Consider the following 23828-nt stretch of genomic DNA (forward strand, 5'->3'; position numbering starts at 1 on the left):
AATCTCTAGCAACAGAGGTCCACAGCTTGATTGTGTGCTGAGTGAACGAGCATTTTCTGCAATTTGTTTTAAATATGTTGATTTTGCACCAATTTTCAAAACAAAACCATGCATCTACTGTTGATTTGATATTTGCTGTGGGTAGAATGTACCTATGAATGTTTGCATCTCATTTTTCTGCAGGCACTTTTTCATTAAAAAAAACAAAACAAAAACAGATTTGAAAATACAATCTACACAAATTATTTTCCCTTGCCTCCCTCCAACCTAAACATGCCCCCAAAGAATACCTCTTATAATTGTAGCTAAAAGTGCACAGATTGTGGAACAGCATTAAGGGAGGGCAATTTTCAGACAGCTGATTATACATGGGCAAAATATCTTTTTACACCATGAAAATTGCCCTTCTAGTATTAGCTTTCTTTACTTTCTGAGACTTCATTTTCTTTAACTTTAATTCCCCTTTTTTCTGCATATTGCTCAGTTCCTTTGACATCTTAAGCCACCTTCACCTCTGCCTCATCTCCTTGGGCTTTTTCCTTTTGGTCCTTGTTTGTGCGATAGAATAATTCTTGCCCCAGTCTTGATCCCATCCATCTCATTTTAGTATTTTTGTAAAATTCACCAGTCCTGCTGTGTTTTTCCTGACTATAGATTCATAGAAATATAGACTATGTCAGCAGCTGAGGACCCCTTGACCCATCCAGTTTGCCCATTTGCCTTCTTAACTTTCATTCACTTACAGGTCTATCCTGTAAAGTGCGTCCGCGGTTTCCCCGTCCATAACCGGCTCTCTACTCACTTTCCGGCCGCGTTAGCCCTTCCTGCGATCCCGAATCCCCTTTAACCTATTCCTACCGCATCCTAAATTCCCCGGGCAACCCCTTCCGCACACGGCATGCATATTGCATGCAAACGAGCAAATTAGCTATTCCCTAGCATCCCGTAACCCGCTGCCCGACTATCGCTGGTTTTCCCTGCCGTTTGTCGCGCGTTTAACCTGCTAACTTACCGCCTACCCTGACCCCTGCGGTAGAGGCAGGGGTAAGGGTAGGTGGCAAGCTTTCCCCCAGCCCCCGCTCACCTGCCCCGGCCGCGATCATGGGTGCCGGTCTCCGGGGCAGCCCCAGTCCTCTCCCCTCCTCCCGAAGCGCAAAAAAAAAAAAAAAAAACGAAAAAACTTAAAGCAAAAAGTAAGTTACTTCGCCGCTTCACTCTTCCCTCCTCCCGGAGCAGGGCGCGAAAAGCAGCCTGCTCCGGGAGGAGAGATGACAGCAGCGAAGCAACTTACTTTTGCATCCGATCGGACCCGACAGCGGCGAAGCCAAAAAAAAAGCGAAAAAACCAAAAGATGACCCGACTTACTTTTGCAGCCGTCCGGCCATCTGTAGAAGATATCGTTGCTCCCCTACCTCCCCGGGAAGATGGCTGCCAGCACGGGGGAAAGCGGCCCCTGTGCATTCAATTGGCTGCTCAAGACTTGCTGGCAGCCATCTTCCCGGGGAGGTAGGGGAGCAACGATATCTTCTACATATGGCCGGACGGCTGCAAAAGTAAGTCTGGTCGGGTCTGGGTCGGGTCAGGTCAGGGTTACCTTTTGTTTTTTTTCGTTTTTTTCGCTTTTTTTTTGGCTTCGCCGCTGTCGGGTCCGATCGGATGCAAAAGTAAGTTGCTTCGCCACTGTCATCTCTCTCCCCTCCTCCCGGAGCAAGGCTGCTTTTCGCGCCCTGCTTCGGGAGGAGGGGAGAGAGATGACAGCGGCGAAGCAACTTACTTTTGCATCCGATCGGACCCGACTTCCTGGTATCTGTCATTTCAAATGACATTTGAAATGACAGATACCAGCGTGGCGTGAAGCCTTAAGCCCGCGCACCCAGAATACTATATAGGCGCTCTATCCAGTAAAATGGGTTGCGCGGGCCTAAGGCTTCACGGACGCGGTTTACATTTAAATAAAATTAGTGTTCAGGATCGAGCGGTAGGTGAGCTGCACTGTGCGTGCGGCAACCGCGGGTGCCGCAGGCACTAACGCAGCTCTTCCTACCGCTCGGTACTGGATAGACCTGTTAATTATTATACTGCTCAATGAAATGTAAACATGTTGGGGAAGGCATAATAAACATTTAAAAATTCATATCACAGTTTAGTAGGCAACTTATATGAGAATAATTTAAAATGCAGACAATGTATCTCATAGCTTTCAGGTAACATGTCTTGTGTATATTTTGTGGAGCACATAAGAAACACAATCTTGCATTTCAGGTTTCCCCCTCTTCACCTGCTTACCTGCCTAAAACCTAGCATAAGCATTTCTTGGTCAATAGTTGCAGAAGAGCTCAGGGGGATGGAAAGAGAGGAGAGAATCAAGCATTTGATTTTGCTTTCAGATTTTATATAAAACATTGACTGGCTCAAAATGCATGAGGTTAAAAAAAAGTATACTTCACTGAAATAATTTTTGTAAAAATGCTTATATGAAAGGTTGATTATTAGAAATTTAACCCAGAAAGATGGTCCCACATTTTGTAACTCAGTGCAACACAATGGAAACAAATGCAACATCATGGAAACAAAATCTCAATCATATCCTCTCTTAGTCATCTCTTTTCCAAACTAAAGAATCTGTTTAGCTTTTCTAAGGGGGCTTTTCTATCCCCTTTATCATTTTTGTTGACTTTTTTTTTACCTTTTCTATATCTGCTGTGTCTCTTTTGAGATGCAATGACCAAAACTGCACACGATACTCAAGATGTGGTTGCACCATGGATCTATACAAAGGCATTACGATATTCTCAATTTTATTCTCTGTTCCTTTCCAAATAATGCCTAACATTCAATTTGCCTTTTTGATCTCGCCACACACGGAACTGAAAATTTCAAGGTATTGTCCACAAGGATTCAGAGGTCCTTTTCCTGGATAAAGACTCCTAACTCAGAATGCAGCATTATGTATCTGTAGTTGGGATAATTTTTACCCTACTTCGCACTTGTCCACATTAAATTACATCTGTCATTTAAATGCCCAGTCTTAGTCTCACAAGGTCCTTCTGCAGTTCCTCACAATTCGCTTCTGTTTTAATAACTCAAAACAATTTTGTGTCATCTACAAATTGTCATCTGGCTCATAGTTCCTCTCTCCAGACCATTTATGAATAAGCTTATTAGCACAAGTCCAAGTACAGAGCCCTGGGGCATTACACTAGTGACTTTACTTCATTTAGAAAACTGGACATTTAGTCCTACCTGCTTTCCTGCTTTTGTCCTGTTTCCAGTCCACAATAGTACATGCATATCCTTTGAGAACAAATAAAGCAATATCTCACAAATCAGAGGTCAAAAATAGAATTTTATTTATTGCGACTGAACCTTATACCACTTATTTACATACAATTTTCTCTTTAACCACGAGTTAAAGTGAATAATATAAGGAGAAAATGCACCCGTGTTTAAGTTGAAGTTGTAGGAAACAATTTGTGTTCAAGCTGAAGAAAATAAATTCATGATCAAGTGATATATAATATATTGCATTTTGAGATAAATAGTTTTTAATCATGTTTTAATGTGGGGATGGTAATATGGTGGGTTATGTATGTATGAGATATGAATGAGGATTCAGTATGAGTGGGGCCATTTTTGGATATTATATTTATAAATGTTGGAGATAATGTATTCTTAAAGTATTAAGAAATTGTATGTAAATGAGTGGTATAAGGTTCGGTTGCAATAAATAAAAAACTGTAGATGTAAAGTACGCTGTAATAGTGATATTTTGTTTCTGTTTTTGACTTCTGATTTGTGAGATATTGCTCCAATCCACAATAGGACATGGCCTCCTGTCCAAAGACCTTCCAATTTCCAGAGGAATCTCTCATGAAGGAATTTCTTAAATGCCTTCTGAAAATACAATGTTATGCTCCGCGGCCGCAGTTGGCTGTGACCGCTGCTGCTAACCTCTCTTTTTACTTCTTTGGCTCCGTTGGGTGAACTCGCGGCCTCTGCCAGCTACCACCGGCCTTCTGGCCTCCGTTCCCAGGCCTACCTGAGCAGCATGGATGCTGCCCACCACCATCTTACCATTGGGGTTCCTTAGGCGTATGCGCTTGCTCCCCGACCTGCTTTAACCACGTCATGGCGGGAACCTCGGGGGCGTCCCCATCAGATGACATCACTCAGCTTCGATATTTGAGCTCGCCAGCCCAGACAGCTGGCAACTTGGCAACAAGTTCACTTTGTTGTATCTACCTATTCTCACTTCAGCGTTGTTCCGGTTCCTGCTTCCATGGTGTGAGACTATCTGGTACCCGCTCCTTGGGGGCCCTTCCTCGTCTCTTGGCTATCCACTCCTCGGAGGGCCTTTCACCCGGACTCCTGCCTGTCTCGCTTCCCGAGGCTTTCTATGAAACTACTACTACTTCAGTCACTGTGAGTATCCACGCTGTGGACCCCTGTTGTGAAATCTATGTGGGAACCCTCTCCGGTGTACCCTATTCTGTGGACCATTGCTGTGATATCATTAGAGGAACCATCTCTGGTCAACCCTGCTCTGCTGACCCGTGCCGTGTTATCGCTCTGCGGACCACTACAGTGATCTCCCTCCCAGGAACCCTCTTGTGTACCATCTCTACGGATCCAGTGTGACGTCAGTGACTGTAACCATCTCTTGACACCCCGCTCCTCGGGTAGTGCTGCATCTATTGCCTGACTCCAGTCATCCGAGCTGAGTCTGACGTCAGCATCTGCGCTGTCGCTCTGTGACTCGCCTCCTGGGGTCACCCTCTCTTTCTCCTTCTCTACCTCTGCTGAATATCATCCCGCAGCTGAGACTCCACCTCCTAATGGTGAGGTTCAGCGGGGCTCCTCCCCTGGATGGTACCATCACATACTTACAAATCCTAACTTACAAATATACTATATCAACTGGTTCACATTTATCTGCATGTTTTATACTTTCAAAAAATTCTAAATTAATAATGCAAGACATCGCTTTGCAAGAACTATTTTGACTCTTTCCCATTAAACCATGTCTATTTGTGTGATCTAATTTTATTTTTAAGCATAGTTTTTACCATTTTGTCCAGCACTGATGTCAGCCTCACAGGACTACAGTTTCCTGGATCACCCCTGGAGCCCTTTTTAATAATTGGTGTCACATTAGCTATCCTCCAGTCTTCTGGCCATGGCTGTTTTAAATAAGTTGCAAATCACCAGAAACAGGTCTGCAATTTCAAGTTTGTGTTACTTTAGAATCTTGGGTGAATACTAGGGATGTGAATCAGTACCGGACTCGTTTCCGGTATCGAGTTCGGGTAAAAACCACGGGCAATTTTCGTTCCCGCGGTTTTTACCTGTTTTAATCGGCTGTGTCATGCTGAAACCCCCCCTGACCCTTTAAATTTAATTCTTTCTAATCCCCCACCCTCCCGACCCCCCCCCAAACTTTTTTAAAGTACCTGGTGGTCCTGCAGGGGTCCCGGGAGCGATCTCCTGCTCTCGGGCCGTCGGCTGCCAGTAAACAAAATGGCGCCGATGGCCCTTTGTGCCCCATAAAGGTGGCTTCCGAGGTTTTTGTAGCTTCTGTTCTAGGGCAGTACCTTGAATGGCTTGAGTCAGTCCGTTGTGGTAGTGGACTTCTGGATGATGAATCACTGTAAGGACACATTTCTTTTTTGTTGCGATGGGTTCAAATCCTGGTTAATGAACTTCAAACGATAGTAGACTGTGCAACAGTGGTGGTTTCAAATGGCCCTGACTTTATTATCCATGAATTATTTACCTAGATTGCATGCCACAGGGAACAATGTGTTTCCAGTTCTCAACTTCTGTGAAATGTAATGAATTATAATACAGAATTTAGTAGGGAACCACTAGGCAGTATTCCAGCACCTTTCTTTCTTTTTGACTTGGGTTCTAAGCCATGCCACTCTTCTTCAGCGGGAGGATTCATTCCTATTAAATCCTCTGGCCTGACGAGTACCCCAAGAGTTTTAGGGTGCTCAGCAAGGGAGATAGGTGTGTCTCCTCTATTCTATGTTGACTCCTACTTCTCTTCACTCTCCTCTGATTCTCACAGCCTGTATAACTCAGCTAGTGGGCTGCCACACACTCTCTCCATATGCCCTCTCCTTGCAGGGACATGCCCAGTTTAAACTCCTGGGTCTTACCACTGGGAGTTTTTGTTCAGAGAGTACTGGAGCAAAAAAGAAAACAAATAATGCAGAGCTGAAAAAAAATGCTTTCACTTTATGGCTCTTGCGTCTTAAATTGAGACTTTACCCGCTGGGGTAGATTTTATAATTTTGTGCGAGCGCGTACTTTTGTTCGCGCACCAGGCGCGAACAAGAGTACGCGGGATTTCAATAGATACGCGCGTAGCCGCACGTATCCATTAAAATCCGGGATCGGCGCGCGCAAGGCTGCCGATTTTGGGCAGCCTGTGCGCGCCGAGCCGCGCAGCCTGCCTCCGTTCCCTTCGAGGCCGCTCCTAAATCGGAGCAGCCTAGGAGGGAACTTTCTTTCGCCCTCCCCTCACCTTCCCCCCCCCGGCCCTATCTAAACCCCCCCTTACCTTTATCGCCGGATTTACGGCTGCCAGAGGGCTGCTGGCGCGCCATCACCTGACCCGGGGGCTGTTCCAGAGGGCGCGACCACGCCCCCAGAACGCCCCCGGGCCGAAACCACACCCATGGTGCCGCCCCCGAAACGTCGCGTCACCCGCGCCACGCCCCTGAAACGCAGCGTCATGACCGCCATGCCCCCGCCACGCCCCTCCATGCAAGCCCCGGGACTTAGGCGCATCCCGGGGCTTGTGTGCGCCGCCGAGCCTATGCAAAATAGGCTCGGCGTGTATCCCTTTGAAAATCTACCCCTTTGTGCAGAGAATTTCAGACGTTCACGTATTGTTCATTGCCTTGGGCAATCTTGAGTTTGGCAATGTGGTTTGGAACTTTTAAACAAGTAAATAAAGTGATAAGTAGCGCATTGGTTTGTTTGGGGGTTTTTTTGTACTGTTCAATCATTCATTGTGTAAATCCTGAAAATCTGACTGGGTTGTGGTCCTCAAGTTTGGGGACCCTTGTGTAGGGTTTCAAAACTTGTGGCTCGGTAAAATTTGTAATTCACTATAGAGTGAGAGATTAGCACGTGCTGACTGTGCTTCTGAAACATTGAATACATATTGAATACATTGAATACATATTGAATACATTGAATACATATTGCATAACTGCCTTTTTTATTTTTTTTTTAAGGTAGCAGTTTAAAACCCTGCTCTCAAGTACCCCCTGGCCAGTTAGGTTTTCAAGATATTCACAATGAATATCAATGAGATTAGATTTGCATGCCCTGCTTTCATTGTATGTAAATCTGTCTCATGCATATTTGGTGCGGATATCCTGAAACCCACCTGGTTAGGGGGTAATTGGGGACAGGAATAAACCCCCCCCTTTTTAAGGGAAGGATTGGAACGAGTGCATTTGAAATGACATTTGTTTGCAACATCACTGCCTTAATATATCGCAAGTGAAACAGGGGATCCAAACTGGATTGAAAAGTAGCATATTGAGAAAATTGTCGAATCAGACCTGAACAGCTGATGACAAAAAAAAGCATAATATGTAGCGGAAAAAGATATTTGCAGAATATATTCTCTGTAATGTTAGGAAAGGAGCATGAGTTTTGCTCTTCTGGTGGTTTCTCCTGCTGGATGCTAACAGAAAGGTAGATTTTAAGACCTGCGTGCGGGCATCCATGGGCGCGCAGTTCCCGGCGTGCACACATGGACGCTCTGATTTTATAACATGCGCGTGTTGACGCATGCGTGTTATAAAATCCGCTACCCACATGCACAATTTTATATTGGCGTGCGCAAGTAAGGGGCACTTTAGTAGATGCGCATGGTGGCGGAATAGGCCTTCTCTCCAGTTCCCTCCTAGTCCTCTTGACTGGGAAGGAATTACTAAATTCCCTACCTAACCTGTCTACTCTAGATTTTTTTTTTTTGTTTTAAAACTTACCTGCAGTTCGTAGCAGCAGCAGGTTACGCGTCCCTTGGATCCTGGCGTGCTTGTGTGGGACTGTGCCTTAATGTTGCTGTCCCGGCCCACCCCCACCCTGCCCCAGTACGCCCCTTTTTACGTCTTACAAAGTTTCTTCGCGTACCAGGAGATACGCGCGTGACTGCAGGCCTCTGAAGGTTCGCACGGCCCAGTCACGAGCGCATCTCTTGGATTTCGCGTGCGCGGGGCTTTTAAAATTAGCCCTAAAATGTGCTTATGTTTCTAAGTTTATTTTGTAATTTATTGTGTATCTCTTTTCTGTAACTTAAAAAACGTAGGAACAGTAATAGAACAGTGGTGCATTTTCTCTTGTAAGGTGCCAGACATATTTTTGCATTTATACGAGCTTAATTTATTCATGAGTGTCCCTACTGAAATGCAATATCTAGGAAAATAATAAGATATGATTGATTTCTAAATACTGTATATAGATATGAAGTAGAAAAGTGTTTATAGTCACATGCTTAGTTTATTCTTCTTTCTAATGATATAGGGCTCATGGCTGATATATTCATTCATCTCCCTCTTAGCTCGTTGGTCATCAGTGAGAGCCAGTTTTACTGAATCTTTTAAATTGCTTAGGGCAGTAGGCACTGTTAGAGGTGAGAGATGAGAAGGAACTTTTAGTGCTGATGTTAGTACATTTCTATTGCATAGATATGTCTTCACTGCAATGTCAATTCCTCAATAAAATAGTGCTTTTGTTACATGAGTAGAACAATGTATAGCGATTTTACAGCAAGAAACTAAAATCTCACAAAGAAGTATAGATGGAAGTGCATCAAAGTAAATTACTTGCTCTTCTATAGACAAAGCATTTGATGCAGAAGAGTTTGTGTGGATTCATATCTTTGCTGTTTGGTCTGCAGTTTGCATTCATTGATCAGTGAGCTGATTTATGCTAAAACCCACCGACAGCAATGAATGTTGATTGCAGCCGTTAGTTACTCCAGAGGTTCAGGGGGGCTGCAGATTTATCTTGTATGCAAGTCTTCACAGGGTTTTAAGCAAAACTGATGGTAGTATAATACTGTGAATGTCTGGATTCTGGAGTGCTGAGTATCATTTACCAGTATTTTAGCCAGTTTCGGAACTTGATTGGTTTGTTGAAAGAGAAATGGCGGCAGACATATAACATATTTTCTAAAACCTTTCCCTCCACTCAATGCCTGTGGCAAAACTATTTTGAAAATAAGGTTTTGAATGTTTTTATCAGTAATTTTCTTTTGAATTTTGAATCCACTTTTCCGAATGATGCTCAAGGCTGCTTACCTCATTATTTGAGCTCAGATATAATAATCTGCCCCAAAGAGATTCCCATCCAAGGGCCTGATTCACTAAGCATTTTTCCTATAGACACAGAATGGGAGAAAAGCTTTAGTGAATCAGGTCCTAAGATGGTAATTTTAAAATGAGCGCATGTGCGCTCATACATGCACATATCAGTGTGCGAGTGGAGATACACTGAGATTTTTAATATTGTGCACACTTGCACGTGTATGTTGTAAAATACACTAACCGTGCATAGGTATGCTAAGTTTAAGAGGTTACTCAAGAACAGCTAGCATGCGTGTGTCTTGCATAGGACTTTGTCAGCTTTTATGCGCATATGTCAGCAGATTTTAAAATATGCTTGTGCGAGGCACGTTCCCAGTTTTCCAACTAGTCCACCAGATTGTCCAGTTAATATTGAGGTCTTTCAAACCTCTCTGGTTTTTCATCCTGCACACCACCCTGCTGATCCAGACCCCTCACCCTATTCTATAAGCCCTAAAACTGGAGATCTACAGCCTTGCTCCTCATCAGGAGCAGCAGTAAAGTTACATGGATATCTAGCATATATGGCCATTTTTGTGCAAGCAACACTTTTAAAATTGACCTATTCTGTACCTGCGGCAACAAGAGATTAATCCAGTGTAATTTGAATTGAGTTGCTTCTCTCTACTCGCAGACTAGTACTCAATGGGCGTCATGATATCAATAAACATAATACAATAAATACATATAGCATAATATAACAAAATCGTCAAATGCATGACAAAACAACATAAGCACAATCATATCATGAAGTACATAAGAAAGCATTCTCAAATTAAAGCAATGAAAACACATTGTAAAAAAAATCAGTAATTATGAAATAAATTCCCCAAGTATCTCCAAAGCCCATTGTCAGAAGGAGCATCAGTGGGGGAAATGGAATTTGAACCCTGCTTTCATTGGTTCTTCTTCCATTTTTTTACTCACTAGGCCACTCCTCCTTCAATGCCAAATGTCAATGGCGCTCAAACTGGTCCTTTGACATTCTCCCTTTTTATAAGCCAGTTGGGTTTTCAATATATATGCTTAGGGGTTAATTTTAAAAAGACCGCGCACGTAACCATGCCTGCGCAGTTCCTGGCACGCGCATATGGACGTGCCAATTTTATAACTTGCGCGCGCATGTTATAAAATCCGATGTTGTGCACGCATGTGCGGGTGGACCATGACTCGCGGGGGGGGGGGGGGGGGGGGATATTCAAATTATGCGTGGTGACACGATCGGCCTTTTTTCCAGTTCCCTCCCAGTCCGCTCCAATTAAGGAACAGACTGGGAGGGAACTTCCCTACCTTCCTGCCTAACCTTCCTTCCCTTTACCCTTTCCACCCCGAACCCTAACCCCTACCTACCTACCCCAAATGTTTTTATTTCTATACTTCTTCCCTGGGACAGCAGCTATTGGCAGCTGTCCTGGCTGGCCTCCTTCTCGGCTGCCCCTTCCCGCCCATACCACGCCCCCCAGCCCGGTGGTTATGTGCGTGGCCGGGCCCTTTAGAAAATGCGTGCGGCATGAGCAGGGCCCGGCCACGTGCGTAACCGCTGGTATTTGCGCGCATGGGCCTTTAAAAATCGAGTCCCCTGGGAGTAATGCCAGTACCCTAAGGAGTCTGCGAATTCCTCCGGAGGGGGTTCCTTTTATTTTAACAGAACTGGAGAGCGAAGCACCTACCCCCCCCCCCCCAAAAAAAAAAGATTTGGCTGCAGGACTGCTCTTCTCTGTTCTCTTTTCCTCCTTTCTTCCTCCTCCCTCCTCCATCCCCTCCTGTGTTGCTTGAGGCTCAGAAAAAAACAAAACAAGTGAACTCTCCAGTGTGGAGAAGCAACAGCATTTGAAGCCCCAGAGGTAGTGAGTACATGTTGGAACAGTCTCTGGAGGGAGAAGACTCCCTCCAGAGACTGTTCCAGAGACTGTGATGTTTTGGTTGCGATTAGGACACCACATTGAGGAAGGGAGAGCCGCTTATCTGTGGGAAGATAGGAATAATTGTGGGCTTTGGTTGTCAGTGCAACTCCATAGGCAGCTGTGAAAAAGAGTTAAAACTCACCTCAGTCGGAAGCAGCAGAAGCACTGTGGGGAGGGGAGCTACATAACACTACCAGGCATTTGTCCCTGAGCTCCAGCAATGCACAGAGGCAGAAGATGTGTGTCCTGCAGGATGCAAACAGGTCACGTGGCTGACTCATTTTTCCCTGTGTGCAAAGATGAGCCAGACTCCAGATCTCAGGGGGAAGATAACCTCTCTCCATCTCCTCCTAGGGGATAGCAGATGAAAATAAATTCTGGGATTGAGCTGGGACAGCTCATAGCTGTGACAAGTAGCACCCAACCCTTGGGTATGTTGCCCACTGTACTAATCCAGCCAGGAGGTAGCCCGATAGTCACCTGCTGGAGGAAGCCCGCTTTCTGCAGAGGGGGCAGCAGGGGCAGCTGGAGCCCTGATAAGAGACTTTCCCCCCAGTATTTGAAATAATTATGCATCGGACAAATACCACTATGCGGAACCTTGGCAAACCTGCAGAATCCCTGAGGTGCGGCATCTGCTTGAAGGGAACAGCATCCAAATGCCAACAGGAATCCTTGGAGTCGCCACCCTTTGCCTTCACGAGCATGCAGAACTCCAGGAAGGTGTCCTGGTTAGAGAAGAGCCAGACCAGTAGTCTCCCTGGGATTCACTGGAGGAAGGAAGAATGCTCCTCAGAGGAGGATGGCTTGGCATAATAAGGCTCTTTTGGAAGGAGGAGCTGTCAGCTCTCTTTTCCAGTATAGTATCTGTTTGGGATTGTGGATATTGCTCCTAAGGATCCCACAGAAGGGGATCCTATCCTCTAGAGGGTTAGGAGACTGCTGAAGGCATGAGTCTCACAGAATGGGACAGATCCCAAGCTGGTCTTAAAGGGGGAAGGGTACTAAATAGGATCTACCCCCTGCCCCTGGAAGAGAGAAATTACTTTCATAGGGTTTCATGAGTTGATGCTCTAGTCTCGGCAGTGACTCACAAAACCACCATCCCAGTAGGGGGGGGGGGGGGGGAACTGCCCTGAAGGACCCCAGGACAGGACAATAGTCAGTCCTGAAACAGGCCTTTACTCTAATGCTATGTCTCTGCAGGCCTCCATTTGTGGAGATTATGTTGCCTGGGCAGCCTTATGGTGGGTCCAGCTGCTCCCAGAAAGCAGAGAGACAGCAATGTTCCTAGCGGATGATATATACGATTTGATTGGAATGGTTTCATTGGCTCTGGCCTCTGGGGTAGTAGCCAGGTGGTTACACAATTGGGAGGCGGACTCAGCAAAGTCACACCTGTGTATGCTGCTCTTTAAAGAGAATTTGCTTTTCAGAGAAGAGCTGGAAAAGCTAGTAAAAGATCTAGGGGTCCACTCCCAGGTGTGCATAATCTGAAACACCCCTTTCAGAAGAGTAGAAGAGTGAAGGCAGAGCCTCCTGAGGCAGCAGGGACATTTGCTCAGCCCAGTGAGACACAGTGGGTCAGTCCTGAAACAGGCCTTTACTCTAATGCCATGTCTCTGCAGGCCTCCATTTGTGGAGATTGTTACCCGGGCAGCCTTATGGTGGGTAAGTGGATCCTGATCCCCCAAGGGTTGGGTGCTTCTTGTCACAGCTATGAGCTGTCCCAGCTCAATCCCAGAATTTATTTTCATCTGCAATCCCCTGGGAGGAGATGGAGAGAGGTTATCTTGCGTTTATGTGATAAGAATCTGTATCTTGGGAGAATATATTCAATTCCAAGCATTACTATTTGGCTAGTGATGGCAGCCAGGTCCTTTACCAAGATTATGGTAGTGATGGCAGCAGACCTGCGCAAACAGGGAATCAGGGTGCACCCTGTTTAGATGGTTGGCTTATAAGAGCGAAGTCAGCACAGTAAAGCTCAGGGCTTCAGGGTTGGTAATCTACCTCCTATAACAGTTAGGTCGAGTAAAGAACTACTCCAAAAACAGCCTGAAATCTTCTCAGACCCTAGAGTTCTTAGGGGATCTTTTCAATGCAAAGGAAGGAGGAGTCAGGCTGTCTGCTAACAGAATATCCAAGTTGATAGAACAGATACTAAACTTTCAAGGTAATGATTCCCCGAGGGTATGGGGCTATCTGCAGCTGTAGGACCTGATGACAGCTTCACTGGACCTAATCCCAAGGACCAGAGTTCATATGAAACCACTTCAGCACTCCCTCTTATTGTGCTGGCTGACCTTTTCCCAGGATTACCATCATCATGGATGCTAGCCTGTGGGAATGGGGGACCCACTGCCAGGGTTAGGTGGCCCAGGGGCAGTGAACAGAAGATGCGCAATGGTCAATAAACAGGCTAGTGACGACAGGTATCAGTTAGCTTTCCATTATTTCCTCCCATTAGTAAAAGGGAGAGTGGTCAGAGTTCTGTTGGACAAAGCAGTGGCACATGTAAACAAGCAGACGGCACCTTCAGCCATGAGCTACCTCAGAAAGCAGCGCAGTTGTGTGAATAGGCAGAAGAAAACGTTCTTCTGATCTCGGCAGTGTATATAACAGGGAAGGAGAATTGCCAAGCCAATTTTCTCAGCCGGAACAGGCTGGATCCAGGAGAGTGTGAGAACTGAGTCCAGAGGCCTTCCAGATGATAGCGGATTGGTGGGGTCACCTGAAAGCAGACTTAATGGCAACATGGTTGCACGCCAAGGTCAGCATATTCTTCAGTCACAGGGCAAAGTCAGGTGCCTTTGGCATAGATGCGCATGTGTGCTTGTTGCTACAGCTCAGTCCACTATGTCTTCCTACATTGGCCTCTGATAGGCAAAATTATAAAAAGAGTAGTGGGTCATTCATCCACAGTGATATTAGTTCTCTCAGACTGGCCAAGAAGGCCTTGGTACAAAATGAAGCTGTTGAGTGGAACTCCACTGCACTTTCCCAAGACAATGTCTGGTTATAATGGAAGATCCATCTCCATTTTCTTTTACGGATTGACCCTTGGAAGGCATGGTTGCGTAACAGAGGTTTTTCCTTGGCCATGGTCTCAACAATGTTAAAAGCTTGAAAGGCATTGTTGGCACATGCCCTTATCTGGTGGATATTTGGTGAGTTCTGCAGCAAGCAGGGAATCTCCCCATGGAAGTGTGGCATACCACATATTTTAGACTTCCTGCAATCAGATCCGGCTAAGAGGCTGGACCTTAATTCATTAAAGGTTCAAGTGGCTGCTATTTCATGCTATTGAGGCTGAGTCAAGGGTACCAAGTGGCAGAACACAAGGACATTATGCTGTTTTTGAGAGGATTCTTGGGAATAACATAGAACTAAGAATTGCCATACTGGGTCAGACCAATGGTCCTTCAAGCCCACTATACTGGTTCCAACAGTGGCCATTCTAGGTGACACGTATCTGGCAAGATAGCAAACAGTAGATAGATCCCATGCTGCTGATGCCCAGAGATAAGTAGGGCTTTCTCTAAATCTATCTGGTTAATAACAGTTTAAGGACTTCTCCAGGAAAATGTACAAAAATCTTTTAAACCCAGCTATGCTAACTGCCTTTACCACATCCTCTGGCAATGAATTCCAGAGCTTCATTGTATGTTGAATGAAAAATAATTTTCAACAATTTGTTTTAAATGTGCTAACTTCATGGAGTATCCCCCAATCTTTGTATTTTTTGAAAGAATAAATAACTGATTCACATTTATTTATTCTACTTCATTCATGATTTTATACCTCTATCATATTCCCGCCTCAGCCATCTCTTCTCCAAGCAAACAACTTTAACCTCTTTAGCCTTTCCTCAAGGGGGAGCCACCCCATTCCCTTTATCATTTTGGTCTTGCTTCTCTATACCTTTTCCAGTTCATCTATATCTTTTTTGAGATGCTGTGACCAGAATTGTATACAGTATTCTAGGTGCAGTTTCATCATGGAGCAATACAAAGGTATTATGACATCCTCCATTTTATTCTCCATTCCTTTCCTAATAATTCCTAACATTTGCTTTTTGGTCTGCCACTGCATACTGAACCAAGGATTGAAAAGTATTGTACATGAAGATTCCCAGATCTTTATCTTAGGTTGTAACTTTTAATATGGAACTTAACATCAAGCATGGGGGTTAACTTTCCCCATGTGCATCACTTTGTACTTATCCACATTAAATTTCATCTGCCATTTGGGTACCCAGTGTTGCAAGGTCTTCCTGCAGTATCTCACAATCCACTAGCAATTTCACAACTTAGAATAATTTTGTGTCATCTGCAAATTTGATCACTTCACTCATCATTACTTTTTCTAGATCCTAGTACAGATCCCTGAGGCACTCCACTGTTTACCTTTCTCCACTGAGAAAACTGATCATTTATTCCTACTGTTTGCTATCTTTTAACCAGTTTACAATCCACAATAGGACATTGCCTCCTATCCCATGACTTTTTATTTTTCTCAGAACCTTCTCATTGAGGACCTTGTCAGACGCCTTCTGAAAATCCAAATACACTATATCAACTGGCTCACCATTATCCATATGTTTATTATTCCCTTCAAAAAATGTAGAAGGTCAGTATTCAAAACTAAACATTTAAATAGATAACTTGGAGCTGTATGGATAATTTGGATACTTGGAAGAGGGATAACTTGAAGTTGGAGGGATAACTTGCCATTTAGAAGGATATATTGTGAGTTATCTTTCTAAATGGCTTTGACTATTGACCTATAGCAGATTAATGAGGCAAGACTTGTGCAAGTCCATGCTGGCTGGGTCTGATTTTCTGTATGTTTTGTGATCTTATTCTACTATTTTTGTCAGCACTGTTGTTAAGCTTACTGGACTATTAGTTTCATGGATTACTTCTGAAGCCCTTATTAAAGATTGGCATCACATTGACTGCCCTCCAATCTCCAGGTACAATAGACAATTTTAATGATAGGTTACAAACTATTAAAAATAGATCTGCAATTTCATTTTTTAGTTCTTTCAGAACTCTGGGGTGTAAACCATCTGGTGCAGGTTATGTACCACTCTTCAGCTTGTCAGTCTGATGTATTACATCATTCTGGTTCATTGTGATCTGTTTCAATTCATCTGTATCACCACCATTAAATATTGCTTCTGGTATGGGTATCTTCTCAATATCCTCCTCAGTAAACACCTCAGCAAAGAATTCATTCAGTCTTTCCACTATGGCCTTGTCTTCCCTAAGTGCCCTTTTAAATCATCAATCATTTAATGGTCCAGTAGACTTCCTCACTGGCTTCCGGCTTCGGATATTTTTAAAACAGGTTTTATCATGAGTTTTTGCCTCAATGATCAGTTTCTTTTCAAATTCTCTTTTTGCCTGCATTATCAAGGTTTAGAATCTAAATTTCCAAAGCTCATGCTTTTTCGTATTTTCTTCAGTTGGATCCTTTTTCCAATTTTTGAAAAAAGCTGCTGTAAGCTTTCTGAAGGTTATTTGCCCTGTGCTTTAATATTGAATAATATGTAATTAATATGGATGTGAACATAATAAATGATGACAGAGAGAGACTAAAATAGCCCATCCAATCTTCCCAGTTTTGTCCAATTTGGGTAGATGAGCATATAAATCCCCATATGCACCAACTCCTTTTTACCCCATGTTTTTTTTTACCTGCCCTCTCAAACTTTTTCCCACCATTGTCTTCCATATCTGTTCCAAGCATGCTCAAAAACTGTTATATGGATGATTGCCTCTTTCTCCTCCACTGTAAGCCATTTCAGGCCTTGCCTTTACGCTTCTTACAAGACCAGTACTCTAGCCAGCATCCATAATCCCTTCTGTGCTTAAGAAACTTTGTCTTAATCTGCACAGCCATCAAAATGAGTGAGGCTGTTGAAAAAAAAATTTACCCTAGCCTTCTTTGAAGTCTGATGAAGTTGTACAACTTCTGTTTAAGGTTGTAACCACCACTCCATGCAGGTTATCCCATGGAAGCACAGTGCAGCCACACCACTGCCGTTCCGCTCTACACCATCTCTCTGTGCAGCTCAGTGTTTCATTACCATCCTGTTACCTACTAGGCAAAGTAGGTAACCTCCAAGAGGAGCCACTCTGCCACCAGGAATCCGCCTTGTCACCAAGGAGTAGTGTCCTACATGGCCCCATCATTATCTTGCGATGGATGGCCAGCTGACTCGACTTCAGGAAAGGACCAGACCTGTCCTCTGCTCCAGTCCAGGCCCTCTGTAAAATGCCAGAAGGTTAAATCCACCTCTGGGGATCATCTGTGTTATCCCATACTTTTCTGAATTCCATTATTCTTGTCTTTACCACCTCCTCTGGGAGGGCATTTCAGGCATCCACCACACTTACTGTAACATATTTCATGAAGTTGTTTGAGTCTTCCCCCCTTGGAGACACATATAATGACCCCTAATTCTTCATTTTCCATTCCTTATCTTTTTGCTGTTTGGACCTATAAAGATCTAAACTTGTACTCTTTATGGTGACATATACGTTTTTTGCGCCTTTTGAAAACATTTCCTACGTTTATGTGATAAGAATCTAAAATTCTGGTATGAGGTGACTGTAGCTGTTCTGATTTTGCATGTCGCTTGAAGGACAAAGTGTGTTACAAAACATGAACATGTTCAGACACTATGAACATAGCAAAAAAATTAATTAAAATTTTGTTTTGAAGCTTTGAACATAGTACAAGTGTGATATGAATTTTTACAGAGTTACTATTGGAGATTTACTTAGTCCCTTTAAATGACTGAATATTGTGACACATGGCAATGTTTTCGGTGATCGGTTTTTTTTTTTTTTTTTAAGCAAAATATATTTTAAGCTATTGAAATTCATCTCAGTGATTTTCAGGTTTTCAGTTTTTATTTTATTTGTTCTAGGAATTTCAATAACAAAAATAAATCTGAGAAAAATAAGTGGAAAATCATTTATCCACTGATTTGTTTTGTTATAGTATTGAAATTCTCAGGGAAAATAAAAACTGAAAATAAAGGTCCCTATAGATAGGTGACGTGGCTCAAACCGTATTGGAATCTTTTTGTAGACCTGCTATAGATGGATGCCCTAGACAACAAAATTATTCCTTTGATTTCTTGGAGATTGTTTGTTGCTGTATGAAATCCTATTTCTTTTCTTGAAATTTTCTGGATGTGAGAATGCCTATTTAAAGGGATTTGGGAATGCAAGACAGAAATCTCACAGAGTAGGGCCACATGTTTGTAACTGTGTATTGTAAATAATCATTGCTGACTTCTGCTGGAAGAAGCACTTTTTAGTGCATGCCTTATGCACAGATGTTTACTGTACTAATTTCCAGTATGTTAAATAATGAAGAATCTTAGATAAAGGGCAGAGTTTGAGGTGTAATATTGTTTGCTGGATGGGAGAAAAAAGGTATTCAAGATTAGCAGTATATGATACACTGTTGTGGTTTCAGGTACTGCAGTTTGTAAAAAAAAAATATCTATTTTTACAATGGCATTTCAACACAGCTCACCTCCCCCTCCTCAAAAACAAAACCTCCGCCCTGCCTCCAAAAGCGCATTTAATGCCCATCAGTGCAGCAGGCTGATTTAACTTTTAAAGAAAATAATTTACTGTCTAATTTATAATGCATGTTTGCAGAAGGTAGAAAAATCCCTTTCTCCTTTGCAGCATTTTGACCTCATATTGGCAGGAGAATGTGCTCTGATGAAAACTGTCTGATAGGATCCAGCGGGGGTGGAGGAAGGAGGTGGGGGAAAAGAAGTCAATATAGAATATTGCCTGTGAAAATACATCCAAATATTGTGGCGTGCATAATTTTAAAGAAAAGCTCTTTCCTCTTGCGAAGGTTGTACAGTGCTGGAAGCATTTCAGATTATTGGGCTTCAGTTTAGTGGGGAAGTGATATGGAAGATGTATTAAAAAAAACAAAAAAACTTTTGAAACCACTAAGGACCCTTCGCTTTCCCACTCCCCTTCTTCAGATAGCCACCAGAGCAAGTTTACCAGGATGAAATGCTGTGATAACTAATGCTGGATTTCTAGTCTACCAGAGGAAAGAAAACAATTTACATAGTTCGATGAGAATAATTCATACTGCTATCATCAAATCTCACTGGCAAATGCTACATTCCATGACTTGCTTTGAAGCCATTTATGTTTCAGTACTATTTTTCCCATTTCCTTACAGTTTCTTTAGATTGTTATTATCTCCCAGTATTTTAATAACCACTAGAAAACAAAATTTCTTTAATTCAACACAACATAGCATCAAGATTTAAGAATAGTCTAAGGTCAGAAATGTAGGGTTCCACATTTTGTAGTTCACAGTGATATCTTCCTTGAGAAGCCAAAGTCCTCCAGTTCTTTCGCATCTCAAATACATTACTTAACACATGGATCTGGAAACATTAACCACATGTGAAGCTTACTGTTCAGGTTTAAGTTGAGCAGCACGTGTCTGTGATAAAACCTCAGGGCACAGTCAACGGTCGATGGTTTTCTACATCTCAAACTCACCGACAGCGTTGAATGTTCACTGAAGCCATCAGAAAGTATTCTCCCTTGAATTGGTTTTCCAGGGACCAAATGCTGAAAAACTGCTGAAGTCTCCAGATTCTTTGATAGGTTTAAGTCACAGGCATTTTAATTATGGAACAGAACTGTGGGTAGCTAAGGGACCATGAATCATTGCATTTCAAGACTATGACTGTTTATATAGGACTGACTTCTCTTTTTTTCAACATTTAAAACAAATGAACTATTGAAACAAATGAAGTCATTTTTTCCAGTGTCTCTTTCAATAGAAATGCAAGGGAAGGCATAATTATGCAGATTTCATTAAAGTCCTTATTTGATGGCCATAAGAAAAGTTGTAATTCATATCAGCATTGTACATCATGCATAAAAACAGTTGTTTGTTTTTTTCTTTTGACATGGAAGTTTCTTCTAGCTTCTTTGTACTTCCAGCTCAGTTGGAACTAGGGCTTGGATACTGACACTATGAGCTTTCATTTGCAACTACCTGAGGATTTTCCTCTTATTTTAAATCCTTCCTTGCCAACATACCTAGTCTGTTCGTGGCTGTGACAATGCTTGGCTGGGGGCTATGCTCCGGAGCTCTTTCTTGATCCTTGCAATTACGGACTCTGAATTTGATCGTTAGGTGTTGCCCTTAAGCAATGACCATGACTCCTTCCACTCCCCAAGGGCTGTGAATACTTCTCTGTGATTGAGCCACCAGGCCAGCCCATGAAAATATTTTTTAATCATTTGTTTAATTTTAGCATTTTTGTATAAAATAATAATAAAAAAGAAATCTTTCACAGAAAATTCATCATTTAGGGCAGATGGGCTCTACAGTTTTTCAGTCTCATTAATAGTAAGAAAAAAAGGGCGTGTTAATTTTTGTATCCCTTTCAGTACTGTATAATTATTAGAACTCTGTAAAGTTAGGGGAGCCAGCTGGAAGCAATCACTGTCAGTTCCCAGCAATTATTTTCAGTGTTAAATGTGAAATAATGCAGTCACAGTTAGTGAGCCATGTGGCATGAGCTGTGATTTGAAAACTGAGATAAAAAAAAGAATGTGAACTATAGTTGGTTATTTAGGATTTTCTGAAATCTGGTTAATGAAAAATTCAAACTTACTAACCTATGAATTCAGGAACATAGAAATACGGTAAGACAGTATCTTTCATACTGGCACGTGAACACACATTGGCGCATGTGCGCCCAGGGACATGGCAATTTTATAACTTGCTTATGTACATGCGCACATTTGTGCTAATTTTAGCTTGATTATAGCTAAGTAGATAGTGCATCAAGCTAGGTAGAGAGAACATGGAACAATTTGACATTTCTTTCACATTTCATCCCTCCAAATCACATTAAATCTTCACTGATGGTAAGTATGCTGTTGTACGTATGACTGTGCATGTAAAATTGTCCCCCAGAACCCACCCCACTCCCACAAATCTCACCCCGAGTTACTAGTGCCCCCTTTTTACAGTGTTATAAATAGTTAACTTTTTTATGATCCTCTACAGAGGTACTCTCTCTCTCTTGCCAGCAGCCCAAAATACAGTAAAAGCCTGTGAAGTGGTACCAGGAAAATTACCCTAACCATGCCCCTTTTTTTTTTATCACGGGTGCTATTTTTGCTATATTTATTGTAACTAGGATTATTTTTTCTTTTACTTTTTTTTTTTTTATGCATAGCCTGATGCTTGAAGAAAAAATGTGTAAGGTTAAACTGAATTCTCACCTTCCAGTCTTCTAGTATGAAATGTATTGTGGTTTCTGAAAAAGGAAGAAAACAAATATTATATATCTATATAAATCTTGGTTTAGTAAATTACCTTTCAGATGAACACTAATAGACCTATGCACTAAAGTGCAAATTTAGGCCTGGATTCATCATTCTTTTGCAGAATGATGAATCCTGTGAAAACGGGGGGCGGGCCTGCAAAAGCCCACAGCCTTTGCACCACGGCGGTGCGCCGGCTGCCAGCTTTCGCACAGAATAGCGCCACTGTGAAAGGTGGTGCTATTTGGCGTGCTACTGCCAATAACGTTACTAACCTTATCGCCGGCAGCGAAGACACCGCTAAGTCCGCTGCCCCGACTCGAATTTGCATGCTATCGCACGTGAAAAGGGCCTTTTCGCGTGTGATAGAGGCTTATCGCATGCGATACGGCCGTATCGCGTGAGATAAGCCTTTAGAAAATAACCCCGTTACTTTGAAAAAGGGACCTTAACCTAAAAAACTGCATAAAACTGCTTGTAGTGCATTAAAACACAGAGAGGATCACTTTCAAAATTACCCATGTATGCCCATATATGAGTGTATATGGGCACACACAAATATTACAACTGTATTGTATAACCTGTGTACAAATGATATGCACAGGTTATAAAACATGAGTACATATGCATGCACACAAGCTTGCATATGTAAAACCACGAGCTGTGTAAGTAACAACAGTTATCTGGATAAGCTCCGATTTATGTGGCTAGATAGCAGCACTTAGCCAGATAAGTCTGAAAAGCGCTACTTGTCTGTCTAAAGTAGCGCTTTTCAGACTTACCTGAATATTTAGGATAGCCGGATAAGCTTAAAAAAAAAGTGCTATTTATCTAGGTAAATTCAAATTTGTCCAAGAATTGGCAAAGATTCTACTTACTAGATAAGTCAGAATTTAGCTGGATAACTTTGAGCAAATGATATACCCGCATATTTGTACATTTAATTTTAAAAGGATCCACAAATAGATTTTACTTGCATTTAGACGCATTTACCCCCATAAGTTGGCTTTTATATGCATGTCAGGGTATTTTATAACCTGCGCACGGCATTGAAATTACCAGCTTTACCAATTAGTCTACCAGCTTGTGAAGACCCTCCTGGCTCTTCAGCCTGAAGTCCCCCCATTTCACCAGACCCCCCACACGGTCACGTCACTTTTAAGATGTTTACGAACATTTACACCAGATGTTGAGCAGGAATAAGACGCATGTCACTTTGGCAGGTTGCGAAATAGCAATTTATGCATGTAAATGCTGGCCCCTCCTGGAACAATTCTGGCCCGTCCCTTTTTTACGTGTGCAAATTTACTCACAGTCCCCGATATATGTGCATATTTTATAGTTTTTAAAATAGTGTATACTTGCGTATATGTAATTGTACATGTGCACGTGATACTTTTTACATGTGCATCTTTTGAAAATTCACCTCAGAGATTTTAGTGTTCCACATGTTTTTTCAAGTGTTGGCCCCTTGTGTGAAAACTTCATAAATTGCCCCTTCGCAAGTAGTAAACGTGTGTGTATGGGGCCGATAACCCATGGGTTAGTACTTCAGCTCCTAGCACAGTTAAAAAATGTACTTCTTAACAAGAGATATTTAAATATCAAGGGGCAGATTTTAAAAGGTACGCGCGCGGCCTACATTTGTGTGTGCTACCTGGCACGCACAAATGCACGCCCGATTTTATAACATGCACGCGCAGCCGCACGCATGTTATAAAATCAAGGGTCGGCGCGCAAGGGGGTGTAGGTTACCTTGCATGCGCCGAGCCCTCTGGGAGACCAGTTGGCTTTTCCCATTCCCCCCGAGGCTGAAGGGAAATCCTCGGAGGGAACTTTTCTCCCCCCCCCCCCCCCCCCCCCATCTTCCCCTCCTTGTCCCGCCTCCCAGCCCGAAACCCTCCGTACCTTTATTTCACAAGAGGCAGGCGTAACTTGCACGCGCCGGCCAACTGCTGGCGCGCGAACCCCCAGCCCAGCGGCCGTGGAGAGGCCTCTGGCCATGCCCCCTCCCCGCCCATTTTCTCAAGCCCCGGGACTTACACACATCCCGGGGCTTTATGCGCACCACTGGGCCTTTTGAAAATAGGCCCGGCACACGTAACCCCCCTACACTCGTAAATCCTCCTGGATTTACGCATGTAGAGCTTTGAAAATCTGCCCCCAAGCACATTCAGAATGCTCGAAGTTAGATAGGT

The 23828-nt window shown here is 43.0% G+C and overlaps 1 protein-coding gene and 1 long non-coding RNA gene across 2 annotated transcripts in view; one reads left to right on the forward strand and one right to left on the reverse strand.

Annotated features, from left to right (window-relative positions):
- The window catches only part of NR6A1 (nuclear receptor subfamily 6 group A member 1), a 630470-nt gene that overhangs the window by 158267 nt on the left and 448375 nt on the right, over positions 1-23828 (forward strand). The window lies entirely within an intron of this gene.
- The window catches only part of LOC115097754, a 111263-nt gene that overhangs the window by 9128 nt on the left and 78307 nt on the right, over positions 1-23828 (reverse strand). The window contains exons 2-3 of the long non-coding RNA XR_003858327.1: positions 21589-21623; positions 8515-8647 (exon numbers count right to left, since the gene is read on the reverse strand). This is a non-coding gene — a long non-coding RNA (uncharacterized LOC115097754). The remainder of the gene's footprint in view (positions 1-8514; positions 8648-21588; positions 21624-23828) is intronic.

This window comes from Rhinatrema bivittatum, chromosome 8 (assembly GCF_901001135.1).
Source record: "Rhinatrema bivittatum chromosome 8, aRhiBiv1.1, whole genome shotgun sequence".
Lineage (NCBI taxonomy): Eukaryota > Metazoa > Chordata > Amphibia > Gymnophiona > Rhinatrematidae > Rhinatrema > Rhinatrema bivittatum.